Below are 10,000 nucleotides of genomic sequence, written 5' to 3'. Positions count from 1 at the left end.
TGGCTCATAGCACTAGAACTGCTTGTTTGGAAGGCATTGATTCAATAATTTTATAAAGATTTTATAAAGCCATAACCCAGTGAGACCTCATAATATGATACTGCTATTTACATACATAGATATATACATATGTGTATACTTGTACAGCCTAAAATCTTTCAGCTAAAGCTATGCATCAGTTATGGCATTTGTTTTTTATACCTATTGAAAATGTTTAGTATGACAGCAGATTAGTAATACACAATAGTAAATGGTAAATGATTACATGTGCCTCAACAACATCAAATTATTACATATGTTTCAATTAAATTTCTTTATAAAATAATTAATTTAACAGAATATGGCTTTTGCCTGACTTCAATGTAATTAAAATAATTTACTGTGTCCATCTTAAAGCTCACTTAATTTCATTAAACCTGATTGTTGGCAGTATTATTTATAAAAAGGCATAATTGTTTTGCCTGAAAGCAATGCAGTTGAAATATTTCTTCAATGGCAGCATTATGTTTTATGCACTGATTAAAATGTTTAGCATGGTGATAGATTAATGCATTTCCTAAAAGAAAGCATATGCATTGCTAACTATGTTAATCTGTCTCAAATGCATTTGTATACATTCATATGAATTTCACATATGTCTTAAAAATTCAACAGAACTTAAACTACATTGACATTATTAGCATGAGTGTGGAAATTGTAATAAATAAAATATGTTTCTCTACAACTTGATAAATAATAGAACTCAATATCTTCAGGAACTGTCATAAAATACCAAGCCAGTACTATGTAACATATATTTCTTGACATCTGTCTAAAGTATTGTTTTCTGTTCCTACTATACTGCCTTTCAAGTACATAAGCTGCACGAGATGAGAATTGTGTATGATAACATTAACTCTTTTAGCCAACTGTTGCCTTTAAGAGGATTACATTGAAATCTCAAGGAAAGATATTTAATTTTATTCTCTGACACACACAGATGTGAACATTGCCAGTAGAAAAGGAAACGTATTCTTTTGTTGTGCAAGCAGTTGTTAAGACTATGGAGAGGATTCAAAAAGAAGCTTTATTGTTGAGCACTGACAGCTCTCCGTTATAATCAGAAGAAAACAGGAAACCACAGAAAAGAAGAGAAGACAAAAAACACTCATATCCATCTTTGCTCTGACTGATTCAACACATTACATCAGGTCTTCAGTGTATTATTCTCTGATAATAGGCTTCCACATCTTAACTACTTAGGAAAGAGTATCTGCTACGTCTGGACCATTCTCTGATGTTCTACAGTGAAGGAGCTTGAATAATGCTGCTGTATTTCTCCTAGTGCAGAAAGGGGAATCCATTTTTTTTTACTGCTGGCTGCTTTGTCACAGTTGTTACTGCTTTGCTGTAGCTGTAACTGTGTGCATTTGACTTCTGCATTGCTGGCATTCTTTCTCGCTAAGCTACTCTTTGCTGTGCCATGCACATTAGTAGACTCTGTACACTTTTTTGTAAAGCTGTTCCTCATTCCTCTCTTAGTGGTGTCATAGGCTGAGTTGTGCTAGCCTTATTTATTATGTAGTGCAGACTGCATACAATCATTGATATGTTTAAAGAGGGTAGTTAGGTTTGGTGAACGGGGCACCAGTTCCTGGCAGCAAGTTTTAGTTGGTAAAATTGTCAGACATTCAGAAATGAATGCTAATATGCTGGTATTCCACTTTCAGTCAGAGCATAGCTTCTTTAGAGCACCTGGCATGGCATAAACTGTAGCAACTACTTGCAAATATATGTAGCAAACAGTTTTCTACAGTTTAGGAGGGGATGGCTTTTATGAGAGGACGTTTTTTTTTTTTTTTTTTTGCTGAAATTAAAGTTGGATGCACCATTCTGAATGTATACTAATATACATTTGCCACACCAGTATTCTCACCTTTATGTGTTCAAATATGGTGTAATGTTCTAGGTCTTAACTAATTACAGGCATAGTATTATAGAATAACACAAGAGGATTCCTTATACCTGTAATGATCTACTGGCCAGTATGAGTCTCAATCAGCCCTAGCACATTCTGTAGCCTGCCCCCTGCCTATCATAGCCTTATCAGTGCCCCTACCTCATGCATCAGCTCTGAACCTTATCATCTGAAAAGTCCTTTCTTTAAGAGCACCGCTATTATGACAAAGTATGTCTGACGGTAGTTGTGGCAGTTTCATATTTATATATATATATATATATATATATATATATATATATATATATATATATACATATGTGTATATATATATATATATATATATATATATATATATATATATATATATATATGGGATCCGTACAGATCCCCGAATGCACTTTCCACTGAAGCAGAAATCACTAAGCATACTTAACCGAAAGTGCTGTTCACCAAAGCTGCACTTTCGGATAAGTATGCTCATTGTGTCGGTCGTACTACGGTGTGGATAAGGCAAGATTCCCTTTTCCCCACTGTAGTGTGACCTCAAAGTGAGAATAATAAAGTGGGGGGTATGGGAGGTGTAGCCCCCTACATGGGGGATACAGGGGAGCTTGTCCCCCTGCATAGAATAGAAGTAGGTTTAATGTTGTGTTTTTTTTTTTTTTTTAACATACTTTACCATAAGTGCTTTTTCGGTGAAAGTACTTTCAGTAAAGTATGTTAGGTGATAATGGATTCCACACAAGTCACACACATGCAGGCACTCATGCCTAGGGCCAATTTAGAGTGTCCAATCCACCTACAGCATGTCTTTGGGATGTGGAAGGAAACCAGAGCACCCGAAGGAAACCCACGCGAACACAGGGAGGACATGCAGACTCCGCACAGAGGGCACCCCAGCCGGGAATATATATATATATATATATATATATATATATATATATATATATATATATATATATATATATATATACATATATATATATATATATATATATATATATATATATATATATGACATTTGGTCTAACATTCAATACATAAAGCTGAAAAACATCAAGTAAAACTATTCAAAACTCAAATAAACAAAAAACAGGACTCAAATAATCAAAAATAGGAAAAAAAATATACTAAATACTATTTTTATTTATTTATTTTTTTTGCAGAGAAGATGCCCTCTACACCATTCAAGTCCCTAATAATTATATACACCATCAATGAGATTACATTTCAGTGAGGAAGGGGCAAATTCCCCATAACACTCACTTTTCTACCACCTCACTCAGAAGAAAAAAAGCTGTTTATATCTGTTCAATTTAAATCACATTTCTAAGAACCATATAATGGTACTTGGTTCTATTAAACAAATGCAAACATGGAATTTATATTCCCACTTTAAGTATAAGTTAAGCATTATAATTGTATCCTTTGAAATTAATGTGTGCAACATAAAACACTGATTTTTTGTTTGCATTCAGATACTTAAAGGCATGAATGCACTCAATACAAAGGAGTTGATTAAATTATTTGCATCCTTTGTTACACTCCCATAGAAAAAATAATGGTCTATTCTCTTATTTTTGATAGAACAATTACAACTGCAGAAAATACAAAGGTATCTCACAATTTTTTACATAAATGAGATGATTTATCAGCAGAGATTTACATCACTACATCTATTCTTGACTGCAACATGAACTCAGAGTGGAGAGCTTATAATTCCTTACATGGTTTCTAGCAATAAAATGCTTGTGAACTACCATCAACAGAACTGAGCAACAGACAATATCAGGTCCCAAGGTTCTATGTGCAAACTTATTACTGAGAATACAAAAAAGAAAAGATTTTAATAAAATCTGCTGGCAAAGACCTGGAGGAAGCCGTGTCTAATAGACAAATAATACTAAACTGTATATGGGTAGCAATGTAACTCAGTTCTTCACTGGTTTTTGACCATGGGATTCATGCATTTATCCATGACAACTAACTTAGAATAATGATCATGTGCACTTTTAATGCAAAAGGTACTGACTGTAACAAATAAACCTGGATTAGTAGCATCCTAATAAAGAAACATTTTGTTTAAATTGTAGCACAATAAATAACCATAAGTAATATAAACAAAAAAAAAAATAATAATATTAACAGTGGAGCACTGACACCCACTGAAAGCATTCTTTAAAGAAAAAAAATCTCTTCTACTTAAAGTGCTTTCCAGAATTTTTATTAATGCATTGTTGGGCCAAGGTAAGCTGTTTTAATAACATTTGGAAATAATATACATGTTCTCTAAATTCCAAAGAATGCATTGTCAAGATGAATAACTTACAGCAGTGCATAAACTGCGATTATTTTATTACTGGTAATTCTGTTTGACCTGCAATATCTGATATCACTATTAGATTAGCAAATAAATGGCCATATTGGTAAAGACCATATATGGTTTATGGAAATCGTAATTCTGTTAGAAGTCTTTTAGAATATTAATACTGCAGTTACTGAATTTGGAATACACAAACTAAATGGCATATACATAGATAAGAAATCTACTTAATTAGTGATACCAGGTTTAAATGTTTGCATTAACTGTTTATATTTTGCCAAAAAAAATTTAGTAGGAGAAAAACGAAAAATAAATAAATAAAAAGTCAGTGCTGATGAAGACACATTTTTAAAGTAAAATTACTTTTTATTAAAAAAACTTTGCCTGCAAGCTCACATTTTAAATAAAATCAGCCATTAGATATATTTATCATACTTATTCAATAGCAGAAGCTAAGTATGTAGCAATTTTGTCTCAGACATCCATTAAGACAAATACAACTGTAAAACAGGGGATGAATAGAGGGGTCTATATTACAACGTTGATCTAAAACAAGTTTGAATATTGCAATATCGAACCCTAAAGTCCGAAAGTTGAAAATAGCGAAGCCACGGCACATTGACTTTTCTCCCAGGGAAAAATATTGGTGGGCTGTTTTTGGGGCTTTGTATTTCCTCCACTGGGGTGCAATCTTGGAGATGGTATATTTAAGTAGGGGGGTGTGGGGAGCACAGCCCCCCACTTTAGTTTAAGTTAAATTTTTTTTTTCTTTTTTGTCACGGAACAGCAATTTTTTTCCCTGGGGAAAAAAATCACTGTTCTGTGTTTTCGGTTTTGTTGGGCTTTAGACTTTAGAGTTCGATCTTACAACAATCAAACTTTTATTAGTTTGATGTTGTGATATAGACTCGAAAAGAGTATTCCAGTATCAGATTTGATATGTTTGCCCTGTGGAGTGATTCAGAAAGCAGTTGCTTTGCAGAATAAGTGGAATTCAGGTACACAGTTTGCATTGTTTAGTATAATGCCATAAAATACCCATACTGAGGAACATAGGCATCTAGAGCATATAGAAAGGGGACATATAAATGAACTCATAATGTTAGAGTGGGACAACAGAAATGACCTCATAATTCTATAGGAAGTTCATTGGGAGGAACACAGCAAGTTATGATCCCCATTAAAGTGCTGCATATTAACTGTGAATAATTTAGCTACAAGTGGCAATACAAAGGTACTGTCCAAAGCTGTGGCATATAATCATACACAAATGGTTTAGAGATGTTAAAAATAGTCAGTTTGAACCTCTTATCAAAAACTGCTTCATTGACAACATTGCTTGGAAATGAACTCCATGTAGCTCCCCCTCCACTCTTACATTTAAATGTATCTCATTCCTGCATCATTGTACCATGGGGCAAAGTTGTATTTAGATGTGGCAACACCCCATGTTCTGAAGCTGACTTTATTATTTTATTCAGTCAATTTCAACAAATATCTTTCAAAAATTTATTTTTTAAGAATCACACAGATCAATATATGGTGAACATCTCCACTGATGGTGACACTATGTACTTATTATTGACGGACAGTAAGACACCTGTCTGTAAAACTAAAGGTCAGCAAGCTATGGATAACAGAGACATAGACTATGATCTTGCAAAGGAAAGGAAAGGAAGCTGTGTGCTGAAAAATGAAGACAGCATGACATCATCCCTAAATGCAACAGACAGGAATATAGTTATTTATGTTTATTTATTTATTTATTTATTTGCAGTTGGTTTACCAGGATAGTCCATTGGGCCAAAGAACCCGTTTTCAATGGAGTCCTTGGGAGAAAAGCTCCAGAACTAAGTATGTTACAAAAAAGTAATTCATACTAGTTATACAAAACTATAACAAATTACAAATTATATAATAATACAAAATATTTTGACACCAGAAAACAATTTCAAGTGAATACAGAAGAAATAACTATAAAAGAACAATAGATAAAATTAATAGATTATAGATAGTAAAGAATATTGCATGAAAAAAATATTTTGAGTTTGCATCATATTCTGAAATACTGAATGAAACGTCTGAGGAATAACAGAAATTTATGAAGGAAGCACTTAGGAGGTGAGGCCTAGTGCAGTTTTCCCTATAATATGAAATGATAATGTATATTAGTTATGGGTAAATAATCAGGAAGAATGCACGAGGAATCAAGGCAAAGAAGGAAGATGGCAATTGCAAGTAAATTAGCTATGTGGGGTGGAAGCAAGAGCATTCCCACTTGGATACTAGGTGGGAATGAAGAGATCTTTTAAAAATAAAGTGGTTGGGGGTGGTGCGGATGGATGATGGTAGAGAGTTCCAAAGGCGGGCAAGGACAAAAGATAGAAGATTTTTCCCTGGGGGACGAGTGGGTTTATAGATTTCTAATAGATTTTGATTGTTGGACCTCAATATTCTATCAGGAAGGTGCATTTTAAAAGCTGATGAAAGGGAGGGACAGAGAGAGGAGTTGAAAATGAGTTTGTGAGCAAGAGTCAGTTGAGTGTATGTGAGATAGTTGGGAAGCTCTAGCCATTTTAGTATCTGGAGAGAGGAACAGTGGTGTGAGGAGGACTTGTGGTTGGTAGCGAACTTGTCGATTTTGTTATAGCAAGAGGAAAGACTTTTTTAGGGAGGACTGTAGATTAGTTAGGAGTGGGGCTCCATAGAGAAGGGAGGGGATAAGAAATGAAGTAGAGAGAGTGATTTTGGCAGCAAGTGTGCGGTATTTATTTTGCCGGTACAGCATACCAAGTTTTTGGTGGGGTTTTTTGATATTTAGCTGTAGGTGAGGGTTAAATTTGAGTTAGTTATCAATTTGGACCCCAAGTAGCTTGGTCTCTGACACTAGTTCCAGAGGTGAATTATTTTGACTAGTGATAGAGAATGTGTTTGTGTCGAAAGAGACAGCTTTAGAGGGGGAAAATAGCATTAATTTGGTTTTGGAGGCATTGAGAGGAAGGTGGTTTCTTTTCATCCACTGCTCAGTGGTTGTGAAAGCTTCTTGGGTCAATTTTAGGAGTGAGGGGATAGAAGAGGCAGAGCATATAATAGTGGAATCATCTGCATATTGGATGATGTCTGAGAATGGGATAGAGTTGCGGAAATCATTTATAAATATATTAAAGAGAAGGGGACCCCGTATGGGACCCTGGGGTACCCCAGTAGGGGTGTTTAGAAATGAGGAAGTGGCCTTTTTCCATATTACTGCTTGATATCTGTTAGATAAGTAGTTGGAAAACCAGTTCAAGGAGGAGGGAGATAGGTTAAGTCTTGAGAGTTTGGTTAGTAGCAGGTTATGAGAGATAGTGTCAAAGGCCTTAGAGAGGTTGAGTAGTAGGGTAGAAACAATTTGGCCAGAGTTGCGTGCTTTGTTAACAGTTTCAAGGAAGGAGTGGAGGGCAGTCATAGTGCTGTGATTAGGTCTGAATCCATGTTGTGTGGGAGTTAGTAGGTGATTTTCTAAAAGGTAAGGAAGGAGTTGAAGATGAATACATTTTTCTAAGATTTTAGAGATGGGAGACAGGATAGCAATGGGGTGGAAATTAGTAACATTGTTATTGTTGCCCCCTTTGTGCAAAGGGATGATGTAGGCCTTTTTCCAGATTTGGGGTACTGTACTTTCTAGGATAGAGTGGTTGATTAAAATGCTAATAGGGTAGGCAATAGGGTAGGTAGTTGAATAAGTGAGAGAACTGCGCTTAAACTGGTAGACTGATATTCCAGTTATTGGATACAGTTAATATTGTAACAGAACTTACTTTTTCAGGAGGAGACCGATGCATGCCCTGGATGTGTAGACATCTGAGAATGGAAGTGTGGAATTACTGGTGTGGGAAATGTTGTTGCAGTATCAAACTTAATAGTATATGCACCTCCTCCTTTCCCCAAATACAAAGTGACATAGTGTTTTCCTTTCCATGACAGCTGACAATCACAGTGCAACAGTATGTCCTTCCAGAGTGTATTGCATCCCTTGCAGAATTCAAATTCTCAGTGCCTCCTTCCATTATCTATATCATTCCATGTGCTCAATCCATGCATGTAAACCATCCCAGTGTGAAGGGATCAATATCATTCAGTGTTAACCTGCCCTGATACATGCACCTCTAACAGGAGATATAGTTGTAGTGTTATACACAACTAATGGAACAAATAAGCCACTTCTTTTACAATAATAGCTAGATGGATAACTCAAAGACACTCCCTTCCATACTCATGTGTGTTAATGCTAACCTTATACCTGCAACTTCCCCTAACCCCAGCCCTTCACACTACCTTCAGGAAAACCCTTTCCATAACAGTAGCGGTGTTCAGAAAAGATGTGTGCTATGAGGCTATTACACATTTGTTCTATATTTATTTATTTTTTCTCATTTGACTGAACTCAAAAGGAGACTGCTTGATTTTCCTTTCCCAATCAGTTCACTGCTGGGTGTGGGTGGTATTTGTTGGGTTTGGAGACATGAGGCTCAGGAAAGAATTTTGTTTTTTGGGAAAATAAATTTTGTAGGTATTTATTGGGTTTTTGACCTTCAAAAAGTTGTATGTCAGTATTGGTGGCTATAATCATGTAAACTTGCACACACACACACACACACACACACACACACACACACACACACACACACACACACACACACACACACGTGTGTGTATCTATCTATCTATCTATCTATCTATCTATCTATCTATCTATATCTCTATATATCTATATCTATATATATCTATATATCTAATATCTATCTATCAATATATACTAGGTCTTCTTCATAACATTGAAAGCCCACAACATGGAATCCGACATTGTCAAGACAAAATCATTGAATACACATTTTAGAAAATAACAGGATCAGGGAATCTATTCCCGGGTAAGTAACCACTCATACAAAAAGTCATGAGAATGAAACCACACCATCTCCAACTCACCCAGGTGGGGGTCTACATCCACCACACCCTAAATGTGGTGGGCTGCACCCTCCACACCCTCTCTAACTAAATATACAAACTCTGAGTGTGCACTACAGTTTGGAAAAGGGCAAAGTTCACCTTGTTGACCAACAGGTTGCTAACCCTGGCAATAGATTTGCTGGTCCAGTCGTTCACTGAAATGAGCATTCAGTGATTTCGTCTTGATGATATAGGATTCAATATTGTGAGCATTTGCTGTCTTCAGGTAGACCCCAAAAAGTATATGTATCTATATATGCACACATTTAGCTGTAAGTTTAGAGGTTAGTCAGGTATCTTTAAACATTGAAATCTGTTCAGCTGACATGATTTAGTTGAAGTGTGAAAGACTGCTACAATACTAAGGTTGGGGAATATTCCCTATCCCTGGTATTGTGTAATCTTGGAGTTAGAGTATATATAGGGTGTGGGTGGAGCAACTCCCTACATGGGTGAATACTGTTAGGGTATTAAATGTATTCCCCTGATAAAAATACAATGGAGCAGATTCCAAAAGAGTTGTTATCAGTATAAATGACTTACTTTGGTGTAATGTCTATCTATAAAAAGGCTTCTACGATGCACCAGATTCTAAAAGAACTGCTGTCAGCTTTAAGCTTTCACTTACACAGATAGCAAGTCTTTTGGAATTAGGCCCAATGTTTTTTAAACTGTATGAAGTGAGATTATCTCTCTGCGTACTAGTTGTGACACTTCTTTTTTGTTGATATTATGTTGTCACCGTTAGC

Source organism: Protopterus annectens, chromosome 4.part0 (assembly GCF_019279795.1).
Source record: "Protopterus annectens isolate FY-2018-M chromosome 4.part0, PAN1.0, whole genome shotgun sequence".
NCBI lineage: Eukaryota > Metazoa > Chordata > Ceratodontiformes > Protopteridae > Protopterus > Protopterus annectens.
Note: the sequence above shows the minus strand (reverse complement) of the source record.